Source organism: Podarcis vaucheri (assembly GCF_965113315.1).
Source record: "Podarcis vaucheri genome assembly, chromosome: 6".
NCBI lineage: Eukaryota > Metazoa > Chordata > Lepidosauria > Squamata > Lacertidae > Podarcis > Podarcis vaucheri.
The window spans coordinates 68,342,693-68,366,287 of record NC_138764.1 but is presented as its reverse complement, the minus strand read 5'-3'; the positions used below and the strand labels follow the sequence as shown (position 1 = coordinate 68,366,287).

Below are 23,595 nucleotides of genomic sequence, written 5' to 3'. Positions count from 1 at the left end.
TCTCCCGCAGTTCCATGTAGCTGTAAGAGGCACATCTGGATGTTTAGATGTTCAGTTCATAAGGATTGCCTTAGACAATACGCAAGGCATCCAAAATTGTTTGCACTTGTTTCTTGAAGAAATGTGTTCTTTCACATAGAAATGTGGTTCTTTACTGGTTGCATAGGAAGCAAGAAACTGTCCAAAAACTGTCTTCATTTGGAGCGAGTGAAAGGGCATCCTTTCCAGAGTGTCTGTTTAGTGATGGTAGGGCAGAGCAGTGAACATGGATTTTAACAGTACTAGATGGTGCCCATCATTTACGTTCTCTTGCTGGCTTTTTTCCCCACTGTCAACATAGACTTCTGGAATATAAATGTTCGTGGGATTGGATTCTGCTCTTCTTAAGTCACCCCAAAGGTTATTGTGATCAAAGACCTTAGTGGGACAGGATTCATGTGTCATGTTTGCTCAGTTAATTGTAGCTGTGCTTCAAGATGGGCTGTGCAGTGTGGCTGGCTGGCTGGCTTCCTCAATGAGTGTGGTTGGATGTCCTGGAAGAAAAGGGGGATATTTGCTACAGTAGGAAGCTCCAGTAGTAAATGGAGGAGGGGAATAGTGCAAACCTGTGCATTGACATTAGTTAGCTGGCTTTTAAGTCTGAAAGAATTTGGCACAGCGTGCAAAACACCTGGTGTTTTAAGGTATTCAATATTAAAATCACACTTGGGTAGTTTAACAGTTATGCCACTACCAAGAATTAATGTGTTGCACTGTATTTGAGGCTCATCCATTTATTCATGGCCACAGATTTGCACTGAGATCTGATCTTTAATCTCTTTTGGAATACTATCTGTATGTTTACCAAAGCCTGGTGAGCAGGCACTCTTGATAGCACTCCTACTGTTTGCTAGTAAAAGTCCTGCTTGGACTGGACAATATCTCTTCTCTCTGTTGAGAAGGGAGCGGGTTAACTGGCAGTGGTAGCCTCTTGGGCAGCCCATAGCCTGAGGTAAGCTTTGCTTTTCTGAATGTAGTCTTGCCTCTCACCTTCCACCCTTCTTACTGACCTCTGTGTGATAGATTGACTTCATTAGATAACATTCCTTCCTGTTTGCATCACAGAGGAAAGGCTACTTGCCTGAGGCAAAGAAATATTCCAGATTCCTTTTGCCCTTAAAGAAAAGCCTTGTTTTGTGGAACTTAGGAGTCAGTGATTAAGTTGGACTTTCCATCCCATATATCCATGTCAAAGCTCATTGCTAAATTAGCGTCAGCAGTCTCCAAATACATTGATCCATTCCTTTCCATTGAATGATAACAAAGCTGGTGATTTTGACCTGTCCTGGGCAGGTACCAGTTTTCATTTAGAACGGACAGAAAGCAGCCTGGTACCTGTGCATAAAAATGCAATGTAGTACAATATACCAGTGGGGCAACATTTTTATTATATTATATGAATAAAATAGCCCACCATTCTGCGGAAGAGCTCAGAGTGGCACACATGATTCTCTCCCTTCCCCATTTTATTCTCACAGCAACCAGTAGGTTAGGCTGAGGTATGGCCACTGCTTCAAGCTCACCCAGCATGGCTTTATGGCTGGGTGGGTATTTAAACTGTGGTCACCTAGGTTCTCATCCAAGGGTGGAATTTAACAAAGCATTCCAGACAAGTGGTACATGGAAGCAATCTCATACTGACAAATGATAAACTGGCCATTCAGGGCAGGGCAATCCCATGCACATTTACTCCGAACCTGGGAGGCCACTGGATAACCTTGGGCTGGTCACCATCTCTCAGCCTAACTTACTTCATAGGCTTGTTTATTGAGAGGATAGAATTGGGACAGAAGAACCATTTGCACCACCTTGAGCAACTTGGAGGAAAGGCAAGATAAAACTATATTAATAAATAATAAGTTCTACCATGATCAATGGGTCTTGTTCCCACATAATTATGTATTCATGTTTACTCATAAGTAAGTGTTAATTAGGCCGCAATCCTATGCACATTTATCTGCAAATAAGCCTTGTTGAAGGTGGTAAGACACTTCTCAGTATTCATGTGTAGTACCTGGCTGCTTGAAATCCAGGGCAGGAAATGGTTTATCACTCTATAATTGCTTCCTTTGCTTCCAGTACTGCACTTAGTACAGACTCCAATAGACTACTAGCAGCATTGTACTCTGTGAGCTATTGGCCTAACCCACTATATAAATGACCCCCCCCCATTCATCTGTAGCTTTGAACCCCGCATTCCAGGATAACATATTGCAAAGATACCCTAGATGAGTAGACAGTGGGTGGTGAGTGCATTGTACTGCATTAGTGGCTGGGGAAGGCCTAGCTTTAAAGGCACTTAAAGCAAGCAGCTTGTGCTTGCATGTTAGCTGTTTAATATACCAAGTAGAATTGTGTCCCATTAATTATGTAGGATTACTAAAGGAATGCTCTTTCCGGGTTGGTTTAATCCCCGATGGCATTTATGTAGTGGAGGCCTTTTAAACATCTACGATTCTGATGCAGAGTAGATCTATATATGGTGTTTGGCTTTACTGCAGTCACAGAGTAGAAAAAAGAGAGGGAATGGGTTTTTGTGTTTATGCCTCCTGTGTTCCAGAGGTCTGCAAACATTTGCTGGGAATTTAGATTAAATCTCTGGTTAATTTATCCCAAACATATACTGAAACTAATCCTTCATGGCGTTTAAAAGATGATATTATTTGTAGTGCTGTTTAATACTATTATTATGTAACAGAATTCTCCATCATGCATGCCTGATCTGAAGTTGCTTCGTTTTACTATTCCACTAAAATTGCCAGCCATCCAACAAGAGGGATTGGGTTGACAAAGAGTCATCACAGAGGATTAGTTGATGTGTCCTAGAACCTGGCTATTCTTACTCCGTAATGGTTTTAGCTTTACGGGTGCATCGTGCTTTACATACCTTCCGGTTTTTGATACTGTGCAGTAGATAAGACAGTGGAACTATCAACATTCTGTAGGGTGGGAAGTGGTGCACTAAGGGCATCCTTAGTCACATTCATACATAGTGGGCAATCTATCCCAGAGTGAGTGGACTCACCTCAGAGAAGTTGGGTCAGCTGCATTGGTTCATTGCAAACTTGCCAGCCTTGCTGGTACACTTACAGATAGACCTGCCTTAATCTTTCATCCAACCAATCCATCACATGGATTCTCCAACCAATCCATCACATGGAAGCGAATTGAACATCCGAGTGTTAAGTGGGACAGCAGCAGCTCCGTTGTTGGGCTGAAAGCTCTGTGTGCTTTTAGTAATGGCAGCTGGTGAGGCGATGGTAGTAAGACAACACAGTCACTAAGTACCACCGAGGGGGAGGATTCATAGTTCAGGAGCAGAGTATGTGTTATTCTTTAAGCGATCAGGTAGACCTTTCTGCCTGAGACCTTGGAGAACTGTTGCTGGCCAGAGTGGGCAGTACTGGGCGAGCCAGACAAACACTCTGACCTTGTAAAAGACAAGATTCCTCTATTCTGTGAAGTGGACCCTGGTCACCTTGGCTGCTGTTTAGTGGTGGCTAATCTCCACTCCAGAACACCAGATACAACTACCATTTAGGCCAGGGGTCAGCCAACTTTTTCAGCAGGGGGCTGGTCCACCATCCCTCAGACCTTGTGGGGGACCGGACTATATTTTGAAAAAAGAAGAATGAATTCATATGCCCCACAAATAATCCAGAGATGCGTTTTAAATAAATGCACACATTCTACTCGTATAAAAACATGCTGATTCCCGGACCATCCGAGGGACGGATTGAGAAGGTGATTGGGCCAGATCCAGTCCCTGGGCCTTAGTTTGCCTATCCATGATTTAGGCATTTCCTTCCTCTCTCTTTATGCAAGGTAGAATTTCAAATTTAATATATCAGTCACCATGATAGGAGCTTGAAAAAAGGTGAATTATTAGCCTGTAGTGTTTCTACTTTGGATTATTACTTTGTTCATTGGTGGGGGGGGGAACACCCTCTGTATATCAATCTGATTTTACAGGGCAGTTGACAATCATATAAAAAAAAGAAAATTGAAAGGGGGGAGGCATCTCTTATCACCTTTCTAAATGAAATCACATACTCTCCCCTAGTTTGTTGTGGGTAATCAGTCTGACAACTGTGGGCAGAGGGAGGTGCCCCAGGTAAGTCAGAAAACTAGATCTCAGGGCTATTGTGCTAGTTGATTTTATCTTTGTTATAGAAAAAGTGGAAAGGTCATCATCTTGGACTAGGACTAGTCAGCCAGTCTACCTTATGGGGTTGTTATGAGGGGAAGAACCATGAAGACCACCTTGAGCTCCTTGGAGGAAAGGAAGGAGATAAATGTAATTAATTAAATAATTCATCAGATGAAGAGGGAGCTAGTTGGGAAGAATTGCAAAGGGCATCCTAGAAAAATCAGTCAGTGTTGGTAAAGTTTGTTTTGGCTGAGCATATCTTTTTACAACTTTGTGTTTTCTTGATATTAATGACCTTCATGTGTCTCTGATCTTAGGGCTGTGACCGCTTTATTCATTGCCCTTCATAAGACATTGGTTACTCTGCAGGTGGGGGGGGGTGGAGTTTCCTCCAGGGTTGCTAGCAGCAATTTTGGAAAATCTAGAAGGCTTTCAGGAAATTGTGTTTACACAGGGGGGAAAAGACAGGCTGTTAACAATGGATGGGACACTAACCTGCTATTGAAAGCAATAACACTTTGCCATAGCATTCAGGGGATGGAATGCTCCCTACCTCAGTTTCCTGCCAGTAACACAATTGTCTGCCTGCCTTAAAGCATTATGGAGGAGAAGTGCATTGTAAAATCTAAACACAATTTAGAGGGTCACCACTTTGATTACCAGTCTGAGCCAATGGGGGTGAAAAGCCAGGAATCCTGATTGTATAGCAAGCCACCTCATAGCTATTACTCGAAGTCTCCAGATGAATGATTTTCCCTCCCTTTCTTTTTGCCCTGTGGGGATTTCCCTGCTAGAAAAAAGTCAGGATGCTGAATGTATCATTTTTCTAAATTTATCTGCATGTCCTCTGAGGATTCATTATTGGAAACATTACATTCCTTTGGTGGTGTGCTATTTCCTATTAGCTAATTAGCCCATTCCTGTGAAACTCTTTGGACTAGTCTGTCTCTTTTTCTCTGAGGATTTCAGTGTTGCAAGGACCCCAGTACCGCAGAAGAGCTGGAGAGATTCCTTATTTCTGGCTACATCACAAACCTGCTGGGTCTCTATATTGCTTTTGCAAATACTGAGTGAATACTCTTAACCTCAAGTACAGCATATTACAGCTTAACAGTCAGGAATATATGATTAGACTGTTAGACCGGGAGACCAGGGTTCAAATCCTCACTCAGCCAAGAAGCTCACTGGGTAATCATGAGCCAATCACTGTCTTTCAGCCTAACCTACCTCAAAGGGTTGTTGTGAGAATAAAATAAGGAGTGGGGAGAGCCATGCATACCACCTTGAGCCATGCATACCACCTTGTACACACACACACAGAGAGAGAGAGAGAGAGAGAGAGAGAGAGAGAGAGAGAGAGAGAGATAGAGATTGACAACAGCACAGGCTGTGCATATCATAACCAAATACTGTATGCATTTGAGTGTAATCCATAAACATGCTGGTTATGGCAATCTTAAAATGTCCCACGAGCAGATAATACTGTTACATAGCCTATAATCGATATAGTCTCTAGCTCCCCAGCTATGCTTAAGGTTGGGGACTGGAGAGGAGTGCTGCATCCATGCCAGGACTCCACAAATAAATTCATTTGCTGTGATCACTATGGGGAACCCCATAACCCCCTTGCCTCAGCTCAGAGCAACTGCCCAAGGTGATCATGATACGGATGAGCCCTCATCCCCTTACACATCAGCTTGGAGTAAAGAGAAGTGCAGGGCCTTGCCCCTGCAGTCATGCTGGGCTTTCGCAGCACCTGGAGCATTTCCAAAACTCAGTGTGCCATCACAGACAGGATGCTGGCCCTTCATTCAAGAAGAAGAGGCAGGATTGATGGCAAATCACACATCTGGGCTCTGTGACAAAGCCAACCAAAATTTGTAAAGCCCTGGTGAGTGCAATGGACCACTTTCCTGGAAGGCATCCTATGGTAGCCCAAAAAAAAAAAAAAAAGGCACAGAAATTCATTTTCCCTCTGTGAATCATTCTGGGTGGTTGCAAACCTTTATTTCCAGCAGCTACTTTGCTGTGTAAAATCAAACTGAACATATTTATTAACTTCCTGGCATTGGAGCACCTCTTGCTTTTCCATAAAGCTAAGGAGAGCTCTGTTTAAGATTGAAAAGCTAGCAGTGGGTTATGGTCAACCCAGACTCCTTTTGCAAATTGAAATTCTGTCATGGTGATTCAAGCCTGACCGTTCTGGACACTTGGAAATACTTCATTTCTGCTGCAAATTGCAAAGCTCTGTACACATACACTTAGAGACCTGCCATTGGGTGCTGTCCCCTCTTTGTCTACAAAGCCCCTTCTCCCTGCCCCCCCCATTCCCCACGCTACTTTATTCCAGCCAGTCACAGCTATAACTGACTTTTGGAAAGGAGGGGGGTTTGTCTGCTTTAAAAAGAGCGAGAGCTTAATGCTGCTTCCCCTATAATGAGATTGGCTTGCTTCCCAGACTCCTGCTAGTGAGCTTGCTGTTTGTTTTGTTGTTTTATGAGCCCCAGAGGGCCCGGCGAGCTGGGCTTTTGGAAGCTGGGCAAGGCCAGTGTCGGCAGTTTATTTACAGTTTACAACCAGCCTATGGGGGAGCTTTATTTTTGTGACAAGTCTAGAGAATGCTGGACCCTCCAGGGACCAGGCCAAATTTTATCCATGTCAAATGCCAGGAGGATATTTGGCTATCCTGAAGCAAGGAATGAGGTGGACAAAAGCTAAGTATCTGGCAAGGGGATAGAGGTTTTGTTGTGATGTTTGGAACAGGACAATATGACACTATTGGTGTATTACTTTTTCAGGATCTCTTACTATGGGCTGTAGTAGTTCTCTGGCATGTCTCCACATGCACACTTAAATAAGACAGTTTCAGCCGAATTTTACACATGGCATAAATGCAAAAGTGGCCAACTCTTAGGTTCAAAAGTAATGGGAAGCACTTATTTAAGTCCCAGGGGCTTTTTACTAAGATTTAGAACCCTTAAACCACTTATGCACTCGAGAAAATGGTACCCATGGTGAATTTAAAACAAAACAAATCCTTTGCAGCCTGATAGATTTGCATTAGTTTCTAAGCAGGTGAAACAATAATGGACTTCTGAGTAAATTCTGCCACTAGAAAACTTTGGCAATTTTGGACAAGTCAAAGCAGGCTTGGAGTTTTTTGCTCAGTGATTCAAAATCTGAGATTACTCTCTAGAGGAGAGAAGAAATCATGAGAAAGTTGTTTCAGTAGATAAGGGCAAAATAAATTAGGCTCCAGCAGAAATTTTGTGATGTTGATTTAAAAGAAAGAAAGAAAGAAACACACGGGACATTTTATCTCTAAAAAAATAATAAAAAAAATCTGTTTGTGTACCAGCCAGCTTGAAGCTTTCCTCTCTTTTTACTTCTTTCAACTTTGTACTAAGCTATTTCCTCTTGGTTTCCACCCTGCAAGTCCAACATTTCTCCAATGAAAATAGGGACATCCCATTCCATAATGATAATTTTACTATTTGTACCCCACACATCTTACTGGGTTGCCCCAGCTACTCTGAGCAGCTTCCAACATATATAAAAACACAATAATTGCCTTCAGACAACCTTCAGACAGCTCAGGGGTCAGATAATTTCATACCCTGCAACATTTATCCAGTGCAAATAGGGACACCTTACCATATCCTCCAACATTGCTCCAAAGAAAATGGGGACATCCTAAGGAAAAGTGGGACATTCCAGGATCAAATCAGAAACATTCTATGTCCTTTTAAAGGTGTTTGTGGAAGGGGAGGTGTTATTGGTTTGGTTTGGTTTTAGTTTTTATTATGTATCTTGTGTTATCATTTTGTATTTTTATGTTGTGAGATGCCCTGTGATCTTCAGGTGAAGGGTAGTACACAAATTTAATAAATAGTAATAGTAGTAGTAGTAGTAGTAATAATAATAATAATAATAATAATAAATTGAAGGCACTTCTCATTGTAGCATAAAATAAAAGCTGTCAGTTTAACCACCGCTTTTTGTAGCTTTTGCAGGGGGTCTAGATTGATAATGCACATTTAGTGCTGGATTTTCCAAGAGCAGTAGCTGGATGCACAAAGGAAGCAGAGAAGTGCAGGGAAACAGCTTGGGGGGTAGGGGGGCAGGGGGTTATATGCACAAATTTACAGAAGGTATTCCATGGATAACAGAGACAGCCTGCAGAGGTTTTCCATAGATATTGGATGAATCTTGGACGGAACAGTGTGTTGGGGGGGAGGAGCTTTGGGGAAATAAAGGGCCAAGTTATTGTCCTGTTGTTAGACACGTAACAAGCCACTGTGGAGATCTTGCATGGTTCCTATTAATTCCATGTGAACAGTCTGTAGTGATCTTACAAACAGTCTTATAGCTGCACAGCTGCCATCTGATGAAGTTTTGTGAAGGAGAAAATATTTGATGCCAAAATCTGAATTCCAATGAGCTGGTTGCTTTAATGGCATGATGCCAAGATATATTCTTTTAAAAATAAGAAAATGTGTTGCTGCTTATGCATTTAGAGGTATAATGTCCCTCTGTCTGGAGAATAATGCTTTGCTTTACTAAAAGCATCGAATGCCTGAGTTGATTCTATCCCATCAGTAAAGGTCAGCTTTAAAAATTGCACTTTTGCTAGCATGAGTCATGGGAACAAATATTTAAGGGACTGGGCACAATCTGAGCCTAACTAATTTAATCCTGCTGTATCTGGGTTTCAAATGACATTTAGTTAGCTCTAATGCTTTCTAACCATATCCTCTTGTTTGATATATCCTTGCCTAAAGTGCAATGTGATGGCCTTCATTAGAATAAAGAATCCTATTGTTGGAGTAGTATAGCATGTAGATATTCTTCTGGGAAATGCTTTCTTCTGGCTGCAGCTGAAGGTAATGAAGGGAAACCTGTACTTAAACTGATGCGCTCCTTGGTGCTCATCTGAGACTAGCAGCAAATGCATCTGGGTTACTAGGTCTTTTCCTTCCATCCCAACCTGTTAGAAAGAATTTATTGAATGAAAAGCGTATTACCGGTTTACAGGTGGTAGGTGAACTAATGCTCGTTTCAGCTTTGCAGATTATGTTTCAGTTAACCTTCCATTAAGATGTAGTTTTTACATCCATCCCAGCCCAAACAACCACCACACCGATCCACACATGTTTTGCATTCCTGACATTGGGGTCGTGTCCCCTGTCGTGTCACAGCAGGGCAGATGGAATGACTAGGGTAGATTGCCTGGTTCATGGGTGAAAAATCAATCTTGTCTTTCATGCCAAGAAGTGGTGTCTCATATTATAGCTAATAAATCAGTGAAGTGCCCTTCATCCAGCTTGTCAGTGGAGGACAGTGTTTGTGTGATTGAGAATAAATGAAGGCCAGAGTGCTGTCAGGCATGGAGAAGTATGTGTATAATTTTGCCATCATGCCGTTTATACCTGCTACTATGAGAAAAATGAGTTTGCTGGGATAACTTAGAGCCACACACTTGCAACAGCATGTGGTCAGGGGCCACAGAAACACCCTAGAAAAAAACCCCCAAAAACTGTAGCTTTACCAGTAGGTTTTTTTCCCCTTCTTGTTAGCAAAGAATTCATACCATGGCACAATTCTAGTTGTTTTTGTATCAGTAGGAATGGACAGGTATTGTGTATTAGATAAGTCTAAATGTTCTGTCAGTTATTCCATATGAACAGTCTTGTCCTCTTGATTCAAAAGGTCTTAAGCTTTCAGTTTTTCAAATCCTTTGTTTAAAAAACAACAGGTCAGAGATGAACAAATTTATTAAGATGTAAGCTTTTGTGGACTACAGTCCATCAGATGCAAGTCCATGAAAGCAGTTGTCCACTGACTTCCGGGTTGGTGCCTCCGGCAATGGCAGAGTTCCTCTGATCGGGAGGAACTTGCCCCGTGGGAATTTGGGTCTGTACCGCCACAGCGAAGGCGGAGACCCGTAAAAATCACAGGCGGGAGAAGCCTGTGAACTTGGGATTTGGCAGGCACCTTCTGTGCCTCCCCTACTCGCGGGGAAACCCGATTTCGGGAACCCGGAGCGACGTGGGGTGAGTGGCGCGGTGCTTCAAATCGTCTGCTTCTTCCACGGAGCGAAGCCGCATAGCTGTTGCCGGAGAGCACTGACTTTTTCCTGTGGACAATTTGACTCCAAAGTAATTACCCGTGAGTAGAGCTGATACGGGAGAATCGGATTTTAAACGTTTAATTTGGCATCGAAACGGGGAGATTCAAAACAGGAAGTCCGCCTTCCCTATTTGTAAATAGACTGAGGCAAGGAGTCTGTAAGCTGAAGTCTTGGAAAGCCTTTTGTAAAAGATTAAAGTTCCATCGGTAAAGAGTATAAAATCCCCCTTGGAGGCAGGAGAAGGGGGGGAGCTGTGGACTGAGTATGCCTGCAGGAGAGAGTAAAGAGAGTTAAAATACTGCCACTCTGACCCTGGAAATGGGCTGCTAGTGGACTGATGTTTTGGAATGACCATTGACAGCACTTAGAACGTTCCTTGACAGCTAGCAGAATAAGAGAGATATATTGTTTCTACTGTCTCCGGCTGCTTCTAAAAAGGAGTAATAAAGTAACTGAAAACTGAAACTAACTTTGGATTGTACGAGTTGCGCTTAAAGGTGACATTCTTGACTATTATAAATAGAAACTGTTTCCCCCTAGTGGAAGTTTCTGAAATTGGTTACTTTATAAGAGCTGGGCTAGGGGAGTTTCCAGCTGCAAGATGAAAACTGTGTGACTCTGGGATTGACCTTGAATCTCTTAAGTGTTATGGCAAATGGAAAGAAAAGGAAAGAACAGATGTAATATCAACAGAAGAGGCCTTAGTGGTCGCATTATTGAAAATAAATGACTCGCTAGAACAGCTTCACAAGAAAACAGAAGTGATGAATGTGAAAGCGGATGCTGCAAATAATAAAATTGATTTAATTGTAGAAAGTTTAAATAATCTGGGACAAAAGGTGAACACCAACACAGAAACCACCCAGAAATTGACACAGGAATCTACTTTAATACGGCAAACTGCGGATGAAGTCAGGGAGAAAACCTTTGCTGCAGAATGTAAAACAACACAATTGGAGTGTGAGAGAGCCCCATACATTCAAAAGCAACTTGACGAATATAAGCTGACGTTTGCTGTGATGGAGCTTAAAGAAAAACAGATGAATTTGAGGATCAGAACCTCACCAGAACTGGGAAAGGAAAGTTTGACAGAGCTTCAGGAGGAGACAGGATCAACATCGGCTGAGAAAGAGAGATTTTGGGGGGTCAGTAGGACCGCCAAAAATGTGAATTTACTTAAGGGTAACTGTGAAGGACGTTGGATTGAAGAGAAGGGGGATTGGGAAATATGGACAAATCTGAAGTTGTTATGGTTGGGCCGAGCTGTTGTGGTGGGGATGAGGGTTGCTGTGTTGCCGGGGATGTTGCTTTTGTGTCAAAAAGTGCAAGTTTTGGATGGGAGGGATTGTTTCAGGAAGTGGCAGAGGGATGTTCTTGGATTGGTTTGGCAGGGCAGGAAGCCTCGAGTAAAACTTAAGATATTGACGGATGCTAAAGAAGGAGGTGGACCTGCCCTGCCAGACACCTAAACTTTGTTGTGAATCATCTGCTTTTTGCTGGCTGAGAGAATGGCTGTCTTTTAAAAGCACTGAAGTGTTGGATAATGGCAGATGAAGTTGATGGAATTGGCGGAAAAGACTGGCAAGATCCGAGACCAGGGAGAAGAGTCGGTGGAAGAAGACTGGGAAAAGTTTAAAGACTATTTATAGAAATATTGTAAAATTAATGAATGTTAGAAGAATGTTGGAATGAAATTATATGGCTTCAGTAGAAATGTTATAAGGAATTAAGTATAAATAGATTAATAGAGTATTAAAGGAAAATAAGGTTAAAAGGTGTTAAGATAATTATAGGATAGAATACAGGGGAAGATGGTAAGGAATTGCTGAAATAATTAATAGAAGTGGAATACAAAAAGGGAGGTGTGAGGAGGCCGTGGAAATATGGGAAAAAAGGTAAGATATTGGAAGTTTTTTCTTTTTTCTTTTTTCTTCTTCTTCTTTTGATGTGTTTTTAAAGTGTTTTTGTTTTGTTTTGTTAATTTTTATGTAGTGTTTTTGTATTATAATGTATTGTTTTTTTCTTTGTTTTTTCTTTTGTAAGTGTTTAAATTGTTGTAAAAGTAATAAATATTATTATAAAAAGAAAGAAAGAAAGCAGTTGTCCATTTTACAGGTGGTAGGTGAACTAATGTTGTTTCAGTTACCTTGCATCTACAACACGGTAAAACTGTATTCTTTATGGGTAAGAACCAGAACTTTGCATTCTGCTCAAAGACAGACCAGATGCCACTGGATCTTTTTAAAGAGCTGTGAGCTTTTATCCCAGCTGGAGTCATGAAGTTCATTGGGTGATCCTGGGTCAGTCACTGCCTATCTGCCTAACCTACCTCTCAACATTGTGAAAATAAAATATTTTGCCACCTTGAGCTTCTTGGAAGAAAGGTAGAATTAAAATGAATAATGAAACAAATAATTATGTGCATGCACACTGATGACTGTATAAATAATAGTTATAGTTGTTATTATACTAATACATTTAACTGTTCACAGCATTTGATGTTGATTATATCAATGATCATTTCATCAGTATATTGCCACTTTTCACAGTCCTTCAAATTGCACATAGCAAATCTTGCATGCCAACCCTAGTTCTTCCCTAGTCACAGACAGAACAACATAATTTTGCTATAACCAATATGTTGCAAATGCTAAATCATGCAAAGCTGACTAATTTGCATGCTTCTTTTTTTAAAAAACAAAAACAAAACAAATCTGGATTTATTTTCCATTCACAGTATTTAGAATCCAGTGAAATCCTAGACAGCCATAGTTCACTAAAATCGATTCAGTCAGGCTCTTTTCCAGACACTAGTAAATATTTTGTTTAACTGAGAAGTTACCTCATTCTTGGACATTGTGCCATGAAATATGCATTGTGGGCAATGAAATAATCAATTATATGTTGTATGAAATATGGCCAGTTTGCCAAGAGAATTAGCAGAACTATGGTTTTTCTGTGTGTTGGTAAAATCATGCATTTCTCCTGTGACAAACTAGCAATTTGGTCAGCCACAGTATTGTTTATTTCCTATTGTAAATCTTTGTTTTCTTTCTCCTCCCCTTTTATTTTGCTTTATGTTGCATAGCTGTTGCCCTTTCACCCATTTGTGATAATAATCCTAGCAAGTCCTACACGTGATTTATTTTTTATTTCATTTTTATTTCCGTTTCTCCATGGAGTTTCCTGGCTTAGTGGCAAATTTAAATCTGTTCATACTCTGACACTCTGTTACCACTGTACCACACTAGCTGTCTCTCATATAATGGGCTGTGGATAGAGGTTTTCCCGTTTCTCTGTAAATTCACGTATTATTTGGATTCTTGGAATATTTCAACCACAAGGGGCTGAAGCCAAAGACTCATGCAGCTGGGAGCGAAAGACTCATGAAACCTGGCTCAGCAGTTCTCAAACAAATATCTGGAGAGTGAGAAAGACCAAACAAATTTAGGACCCCTCCAAATGACCTGCTTTTTGAGCATTCATCCTGATTTACTAATACAGAGTTAGAGTGTTTCCAGGCTTTACTGGGCAAGTATTATATGTTCATTCTCTTAAACAGCAGTGAGCATTCATCCTGAATTTATGCCCATTTGCTTGTTGGACACTTATACAACTTACTGGTAGTCATTCATCCATCCCACACTTCTCAATGCATTTTCCCATCATTTTCCAAACCACAGAAATTCTTCTTTTTGCAAGTGGATTTGTTGTTCTAGGAAGATTTTGCACTTTAATCTACAGTACTTTCATTGCACAAACCTTACATTCCACTATTCCACTATGCACTTGAATCATTCCTGCAAAATCATGACAGTTTAAGGGAGGCATCCTCAGCTGTTTCAAGTGCTACTCGTCGCTCCATTCTAGCTCCTCACCAGCATGTGTCCCAGCAGGTAGTACCTGGAACACCCTCCCTGGGGGGAGGAAACCAAACTTCGTTCTCCCCATGTCCCAGGTTGATTGTTTTCCTCTACTAGCCTCAGGTTAGTATTGGACAAATTTGAGCAGATAGAATTGCTATGAGGAACCCATGAATGCTCTTTCTCCACATTCTTTGCAACACTAAGTGGCTGAACAAAGTTTTGCTGCAACTCTGGAAATGGTGGAAATAATACTATTTCCAGTGTGGTGTAGTGGTTAAGAGTGGTAGTCTCGTAATCTGGGGAACTGGGTTCACGTCTCCACTCATCCACATGCTGCTGCTGGGTGACCTTGGGCCAGTCACACTCACCCCCACTCACCTCACAGAGTGTTTGTTGTGGGGGTGGAAGGGAAAGGAGAATGTTAGCCACTTTGAGACTCTTGAAGGGGAGTGAAAGGCGGGATATCAAATCCAAACTCTTCTTCTTCTTCTTCTTCTTCTTCTTCTTCTTCTTCTTCTTCTTCTTCTTCTACTAAGAGTGCAATCCTAACCATAACTACCCAGACATAAGTGCTATGGAATTCAATGAGGCTTAGTCCCAGGTAAGTGGTGTTAGGATTGCACGTTTAAGACAATGGGGAGTTGAACAAAAGGGATTAGGTGTGTGAGTCATTGCTAAGAAAGAGAGGCTCTGTTCCTTGCTGGATAGGGAAGCTTTTTATGCTCTTGTTTTTGATTACCTTTCCTTGTTGTTTGCTTGAGGTAATTCTTCCATACGTGCAGCCTTTAAAATGTGATTCTGTTGAGACATTTGTATTATTACAACTCCAAGACTCTGTGCAGTTAGCTTTATGTACCTATTGAATATTTCAATGCACTGTGCATAATGCTATCTATATTCATAAGCCAAGCAGGCAATGGACAATGGCTTTATACTCCACACAGTTAAATAATAGTAGTAAGGGATCACATTTGCCTGGCTCTCCTGACTGGCTAGCTTCAAATGTCATGACTTTCACTTGAATGTGCTGATTTTTTATGCAGCTTACCTGGGTGTGATTTATTCTGCTGTTGATGATTCTATTGGCCTGAGGGGAGATGAGAAAGTCTGGATGCTGGTCAGGAACCCAGGTAGCTGCTGTGGGGACCTCCAGTCCTAGAGCAGGGATGTCCAGATCAAAGGTTTCATGGCCACTGGAATATAGAAATGTGCTAGAGGGTTCTACTTCCCACAGTAATCTTCAGGTTCTGTAACTAGGCAGGGGTGAACTGTGACAGGCCTGCATCCTTGTCCCCACTGATCACATGCTCTGTCACAGACAAAATGCCCTGTGAGACATAACAGAGAGCTGACAGAGTGCTAGGCTTCAAACCGGAGGGCTTTCCCTTTAGAAAGCTGCATTCCTCAATAATGTAGCAGGACCTGAGAGTAATAGGCAAGAAATACGGAGTACTCATCTTAACAAGTTGTCTGCTTCTAGGGAACTGTCCGAGGTACTGAAAGACTCCCCCCCCCCCCAATCCTTATTTCCTGGTTCTGATTCTCAGGCTTGATGAGCAACAGAGTGAATAGACGTCAAGTCCCCGTCCTTGTTATCTGTTCCAGATTGCTTTCTCCAAACATCATTTTCGGCTCACCCTCAGCAAGACTGAGCAGAATATTCCCCATAGTTGGGAATGGTTAAAGGAATTGGCCCTTTTGCTACACCAAAATATTTGTGCCCACCATCTAACACTACAGAAATACAATCTAAGCCCTATAGTCACATTGATTGCAGCAGCTGAGATTTAAGCATGTGCTTAACTCTCCTATTGAAATCAATTGGAATGGAAAGTGCTTAACTTTGGCTGACATATGCTTTAAATCATTTTAAATATAGAATTACTGTTGAGGATTGTGAACTCTCCTATGGTACGGGCAAATCCAATAGCAGTTACCATGAAAAATGTGCAATAAACTGCCACATGAATGCCAATACATTTTACAGAATTTACTTGGAAAATATACATTGCCCATGGCTTGGGCTATTCTACCTACGTTGTCTGTGCTAACTGTATTTTATACTGTTCTGTTAGTTTGGGGTGGTGGTGGTGTTGAACTAGACAATCAGAAATCGCCAGCATGTGTTCCAAAATCACAAAATGGATTTAACAAGTGAACTGTGATTGTTTTTCAACTGATTTTCTGGTTTCTGGTATTCTTGAGGCTAGACACGATATAGGCCACATTTTCAAGTATTTCCTGATCATAATGTAAGCTGAAAATGAGTTTGTTTGTTTTTAACTCCTTGACTCACAAAATTATGGGCTTAATTCACATCCCATTGAATTTAATAGCAATGGTGTCATAGTTTTTAATGGAGCTTGATTGTGCCCATTAAAACTTGGAAAAGAATCATTTAAAAATAGAATAAATATTACAAGAATTATTCAAAAATGTTTGAGTTGGCAAAGGAATTCAAGCATAAAGATGAATCACTGTATTTTAATCGTAACAGACAATAGTGATAACTAAAATAGAATGAGAAAGATGTGCAAAAAATGGATTAATTTAGCAAAATGTGGATAACAGAAACCTCCCAGTACTTTTAACACCTTTGCAGATAACCAAAAGCAGCACTATCCTATAACCCTAATGATAGATTTATATCTGCACCCATATAAAATATAGCCTTGCTGCAAAAGTAGTAGCAGTGCTGCACATTTGGCATTTTTAAAAACCAATAGGATTATTGTACACTCTGCACTGGAGCACACAAGCTCAGAACCCTAGTAGGGTAATGTATGGGAAATGCATCTGGAAGACAAAATTGTATCGAGAAGTTAGTGATCTAACACAGAGCCCTTCCTGCCTCTGTTCCTCCCCCCTCCCTCACTCTTGTTAAGTTTTCTGATAGTGTGAGAACAGTCTTTAATGCCCTGAGAATGTTGGGAGGAGGTGAAGCCCCACACACAGCTGCCTTAATCAGTTGTGGAGGATAATGCTGGGTACCTTCTTTGATGTTGGACATTGTTTTGAGAAAGTGAGGCATTGGGAAGGGGTTGGCTAATGGATGATCTGCACATAGCCAGTCTTGGAAGCCACATAGGCTATCTATAAAATTGGACAGTTTAGGCAGAGTTTCTTTGAAGCTCGTGCATGGACTGATCGGTTGCAGGGCCATTCAAACTGAGGCTACCTGGGGGAGTCGCTTCGCTGCTTCTTGAGGGCTTCCAAGTGGCAGATTGAAGTGATTGCTTGGTATGTATACATTGCTTGCTGTTTTAGAATAAAACCTTTAGTCTTCTCATTCACTTGTGTATTTTGTATTGCTTCTGAATCTCATTTTAAAAGAACCACCTTGCCTTTGGCAAGACGGAACCAGTGGGGAAGACTGGTTCACACAGTTTCACAGGACTGTTGCTTGGTGATGTTTGCCAGTACTCTTCTTAAAGTTTTTATAGCCTATGGGCACTTTAAAAAGCAATACATTTATTGAAAATCTAGGGAAATGTTCTTGTAGATATTTCAGTAATGTGATCTTTACCTAAACTAACTCTGGAATTTCCCATGTGCAAACTAACTGAGGACCAGTAGCTGTTGGCATAGGGATTCTGCTATGATTTTGTCAGTGGATAAGTGACCACCTTTTTACTGGTTGTGTAAGTTTTGATATCAGCGATATTTGAATAGCATGGATTAAACTAGACAGCTTCTACTAGTTCTTCACTATTTCTGATACTTTCTTCTCTTGCATGGTCATAACTGGACAACATAACTATAAATTTACTTAAAAGCTCCTTCTGAAGTAGAACATATTTTCTCAAGTTCCTTTTTGCTGCCCCTCTAAACTTGTGCCATGTTACACCTGTTCATGTATCCCACACAATTCTCCTGAATCAAGCACATTGTGTGATGGAACAAAGCTGGTGTTTCCACATCTTTTAGCTAGCAGCTCATTTTGCCAACGTGCAGGCATCCCATCACAATGAAAATTGATTAGCACTAATGTAATTAAAGGAATGGTTGCCAAGGTGTTCTTCATAATGTTTAAATTATCCTCCTTCCCGCCCCCCTGGTGCCTCTCCACATATTCACTCTGCTTTTGCTGAAGACAAATTTCCTTTTCTTCCATATGTTCTTATTGGAACGGAGTTTTATTTTTGCCTGTGAAAGTTCACAATACGCACCAGATAGACAGCATTTGGAGCAAAGCCTACAGAAGTGCAAAGCATGTTGAACATTTCCCTAGACCTTAGGAAATTGATTGCCAGATTGAATGAGTTCCATCGCTTCTTTTAAAAAAATTGTTACACATGCCTGCATGCAAAATGCACCTCCGATGGATGTGTTAGTGTAGAATTAGCTGTGTGTGTGTCTTTTAAAAACCTAAGAAGTGGAGACTGAGAAAGGATCAGTATGCAATTTTTTAAAAAAGAGAGAGAATTTATCCTTTAGTCTAACACCATGTCTTCAATTATAGGCAATACTGAACATTTCATAGGCAAACATAAAACATTTGTTCTACAGGTACACAGGTAAATAATACTATTATCTCAAGCTCAGCTATCCTTAAAGGTTCTCATTAGAGAATGTCTATTGAATCACTCATGGGGTCTTGCTTCCTTTAAATGATATAATTGTACTAATTGGGTGGGGGTGGCGGGGAGTAGCACAGCTACAGTATTTCTTTATTCCGAATATTATTCCTGAGGTTTAGAAGGAGGTTTGCAACATCAGCATGTTGCAAATATCAACATAACATTTCTCAACATAATACAAACGTAAAACATCATTTCTCCCCCTGTCTGCTTCTCTCAAGCCACATCAGCACTGTGGTTTTGATGTGGGACAGGTGTACATTCACTAAGCATCTAGATTGCTTATGACTTTATCCCATTATGATCCACTGCCTGTCCTGGCTCATCCACAGTACGTGTGACAGCAAATGCAAGACCGCTACAGACTGTGCAACCTGTGCAATACTTTGAAACTGTAGAAAAAGGTGTCTGCTGTATAAAAGTACCTGCTTCCTTCTCGTATTTCTGGGTTAGTATGAAGTCAATAAGAAAGAAGGCAAACCTGTGGTCCTAAAGAGGCTGTTATGGCTACAACACCCATTATTCCTCACCCAACAACCTCTGAAAGGTCTAAGGATGCCCACTCCAATTCTAGAGAGCACACAACAAGGCAGCATATAGTTTTACTTGCACTTCTTGTGTGAAGTTAGGGCGCAGCTGTTATACTGTTATACTCAAGACAGATGTACAAAGATATCATGGAGGAACAGAGAGAGAAGAAAGCAGTCTCTTCTCTATATCAGTTTCTACTATAATTGTTTAAGGTTTGACTGGTAAGCACGAGTTTCTGCTCTGTCTGTTTCTACCAACCAGCAAATCCATCAGGGATACAAGGATGAAAGCCTGGTGTCCAATTCAAGATCCATATTTTCTTTTTTTGTCAAGGGTAATGAAAAACTCTCAGGCAAACCATGTAAGACTGCTGAATTCCCATTGGGACTTGAAAAAGTAGAGGGTGGCCCTCACCCTTTGCATCATTCTTAGTAGTAACCATGCTCACTTACATCATATTTGGAGGTGAACTGTGTGTGTCTGTGTAGGTAAACTAAAAATTGTACAAACCTGTTGTTTCAAAGTCCTTGCCCAGGGTAGCCAATGTGTGCCCTTTAGATGCTGGCCACACTCATAGGGGCTGCTGGGACTTGCATCCAATAGTACTTGGAAGATCTACCATGTTGGCTTCCTCTGACCTTATCTGTCAGTTCAGAGAGGCAGGCTTGTGCAGGTCCAAAGTGGAAGGTCTGGTTTTTAAAAATTATTCTTGACCTTGCCATCCTATTCTCATTGTTGGAGGAGTGGAGCATGATGAATTTGCAAAGATCCTGATAATATGCTGCAGTCCCCCCCCCCAATAAACCTGATTATCAACTTAATGGTTTATGTGTCCATGTGTGTGTGTGTGTGTGTGTGTGTGTGTGTACACACACACACAGAGAGAGAGAGAGAGAGAGAGAGAGAGAGAGAGAGACTAAGATAGTGACAGAGGTGTAAAAGCTGAGCACATTCCCTGCAAACATAAGACAGAAGTAGCTGTGGGCAGGTCTCGGTTTCAAAGCTATTCTGGAACACAGCATGCCTCTCTAAATTGCTGTTTTGGTTTCTGATCAAGTGTGCTGTGGATTATTGTTATCGTTCCTGAATGCTGCCAGCTAGTGCTGCTCCAGCAGCATGTAGGAAAATATAAAAGGCCATAGTCAAAATTATTACATGTATTGAGCCTGCAAATTCATCATATAAGCCTCTGCCGGGTATTTATGGCCATATTAAATGGGCACAAGCTGGATGCAGCCAAACTTTATTTTATGGCAAGTCTATTGCATCCCTCATGATACATAGTCCCTTCCCCCCTTTTTGATTACTGCCCTTTGCATTTCTGGAAATAGATGCCTAGAAAGGCAGATGCCATCTTTCTCAGGCCTGAGCTAGGTAATAAACCAAGAATGATAAAACATGGTTTGTGATACAAGCTATCCTAGAGGCAGGAAGGTGCAGGCATATAGACATTGTGCTATAGACATTACTGATTCTATGTTAGAGAATCAATGGAACAGCATAAATATAGGATATGCTGTCAAAAAAAGGATGCAGGAGATCCTCATCCTGCATTAATTACTGTCTTAATCCGGTACATCCTGGCCGGCCCAAACCCTGGAATGCCTATGCTGAAGCTTTTAAAACATAGCCATTGCTCTATGATTTTAGTACCAGTAGAGCTGCCTGCAAGCCATTAGGGTTGATCAAATGCCAGGTTGGTACTTTGGCTTCTCTGCATAGCACCTTCCAGAGTACATTGTGGCCTTCATTGAGATTATTATGCGTTGCAATCTGCCCATAATTTTTCCTTGTTCCCACATTGGTACAGCATTTTCTCCCTTCTAAGGAAATGTTCCACACCCTTGAATTGTTGGATTGCTTCAGAATTATACTCCATAGTTCTATTATACACTAAAATTGGAAGCTCAAAAGACAGCTAGGTGGAATCTACACATATACAAAAACCGTTCTGAAAATGCTTTTTTAAAAGTGTTTTAAAAATACATTGAATTTTCCATAAGGCTCATCATCGCCATCTACTGTCACATTGTATATTGCATTTAAAACACACTTAAAACATTTTACTTGCAGTTGTATAGTGTGGTGTCTTCCTCCTCCTCCTCTTCTTCCTCCTCTTCTTCTTAATTTCTAAGTGGTTTAAGTATTTTTAAAATTATGTGTAATTCAAATGCACAATAAAATGTATATGATCTGCTATTTTATTTTTGGAGACTAAAAATGTGTTTTGTTAATGCTGTGAATAATAAATTAATTGATGATGATGATGTAAACTTACTCCTTTCTGTTCCTGGGGTCCAAACTATGGTTTAGACTATAAATAGGAGCCACCAGATCTGGGATGCGGTGGGGGAACACAGGTGAAGTTTGTTTTTTTAACCCCTTGGGCACTTTTTCTTAATTGGGAGCACAGTGCTCTCTCCAGAGCTGCTATTTGTGTGGTGTGGAAAGCTATTGCCATGGCTGGCAAAATAAAGATGTTGATCATCCATTCTGCCTGCCTTTTTCCACTCTAGATAATAGCATGCTTTGTTCAGAGCCTGTCTTTAACTGTAACACCTCTCACAAATGGGGGCCTGACCCCATTTAAGGCCTCTAGATAGTGGTGTTCTATAAATAAATAATATCAGATGCAAAGTGTTCATGATAATAAATGAACGAGGCACTTTCTTACAAAATCCAGCAGGCCTAAAGTTAGACTTAAAAGATCACTTAGCATTCAGCTGGTTAATCTTGTAGTCAATGAGCAAAGGGTGATTGAAGCCCACTAGTTTCATTCCATAAACATAGATGGTTTAAAGGGAAAAAACAGTCTGAATGAATAATTTGCTAAATGAGGAAGTAAGATTCTTCCAACATGCAGATCAGCAAACAAAATGCTGAGAAGCAGCAGCCCAGAATAACAACACGACATGACAGCAAGTTCAGAATAATTAGCGTATGAGTCAAATGTATCCTATGCAATTATCACAATGCCTACTTTTTATCCCTGTTGCCATTCTAGTTCATTATAGTTATCATTAATTTAAGAAAAGAAGAAGAAAAAAAGGTGGCATACATGGTCCTCTTTGTCCCCATTTTATCCTCACAACAACTCCATGAGGAGGTTAGGCTGAGAGGCAGTGACTAGCCCAAGGTCATCCAGTGAGCTTTGTGGCTGAGTGGGGATTTGAACCCTGGTCTGCCAGGTCTTAGTACAACACTCTAACCACTACACCACACTGGCTCAGTTATTTGTTCAGTTATGGGTGTTTGCATCAAAAAGGCACATGGATGAAAGTGGCATGCATTTAAAATATATGTAGACATCCTATTGCTTGAGAGAGACGCTACATTAATTTTTGTATACGTATTGGACTTCATTAACCTGCTGCCTACAGGCTTTAATTTATGCCACCCTCAGCATTCTATAAGGCATGTGCATGGTAACAACATAACATTTTGACTGGTTATAGTTAATAATTGTTCATCTTAGCACGGACTTGGTTCACCCAAACCTATCAGCGTATTGAAAACAGCTGATTTGCACCTTCGGCATCTAAGATCAACTAGTATACCAAAAATCTAAAACAAATTGTTCTTTCAAAGAATTTTCTAGTTTTCCTTCAGCTGCTTGGCAGTTGACGTATCGTGTTTGGCAGTAAACATGTTCACTGGGAGCTCTTTTTGGTGGGGCTGATTAGGACATAACCCTTTTTTCTGTCTGCTATTTCCCTTGCTCCAAGTCTCCTTTTCACCAAACGCTTTCCATCAGAAAATTGTGCATTTGAAAATCCTCAGGGGAAAAGCTAGGGAATGAGCAATGCGAAGCCAGGTAATGTCATGTGGGAATAGGATGGGAGTAGCCCACATGGTGCTCTTCAGATATTATTGGACTCCAGTTCCCATTAGCTTCAGCCATCAAAGCCAATAGTCAGGGATGATGGGAGCTGTAGTCCAGCACTATCTAGAAGGCTTCATGTTGGCTATACTGGGAAACAATGAAGCACATCCACCACACCCATTTCTCCACTCCAAACTGCCCATTACAAATGACTTTTTCGTATTGTAAAACATCTCTTAGGTTACCAGAACACATGTTTGAGCCTCAGCCAGCAGCTTCCAGCTGCCTTACAGGATGCTTACATTGGGTCTCTATCCTGCATCCTATTAAAAATAAAAAAGTGCTAAATTTGCTGCTTTCTATAGAAGGAGCCAGCCTGTGTGCATAACCTGTGTACATAAATGAGTAATCTTTGGGGGACCATTCAGGCCTTTGTTCACTGACATTTTAGTTTATTGGCACATTATGGGAGGCAA

The 23,595-nt window shown here is 41.0% G+C and overlaps 1 protein-coding gene across 2 annotated transcripts in view; it reads left to right on the top strand.

Annotated features, from left to right (window-relative positions):
• The window catches only part of PLXNA2 (plexin A2), a 400,751-nt gene that overhangs the window by 49,531 nt on the left and 327,625 nt on the right, over positions 1–23,595 (top strand). The gene's annotated exons all lie outside the window — the stretch shown is intronic.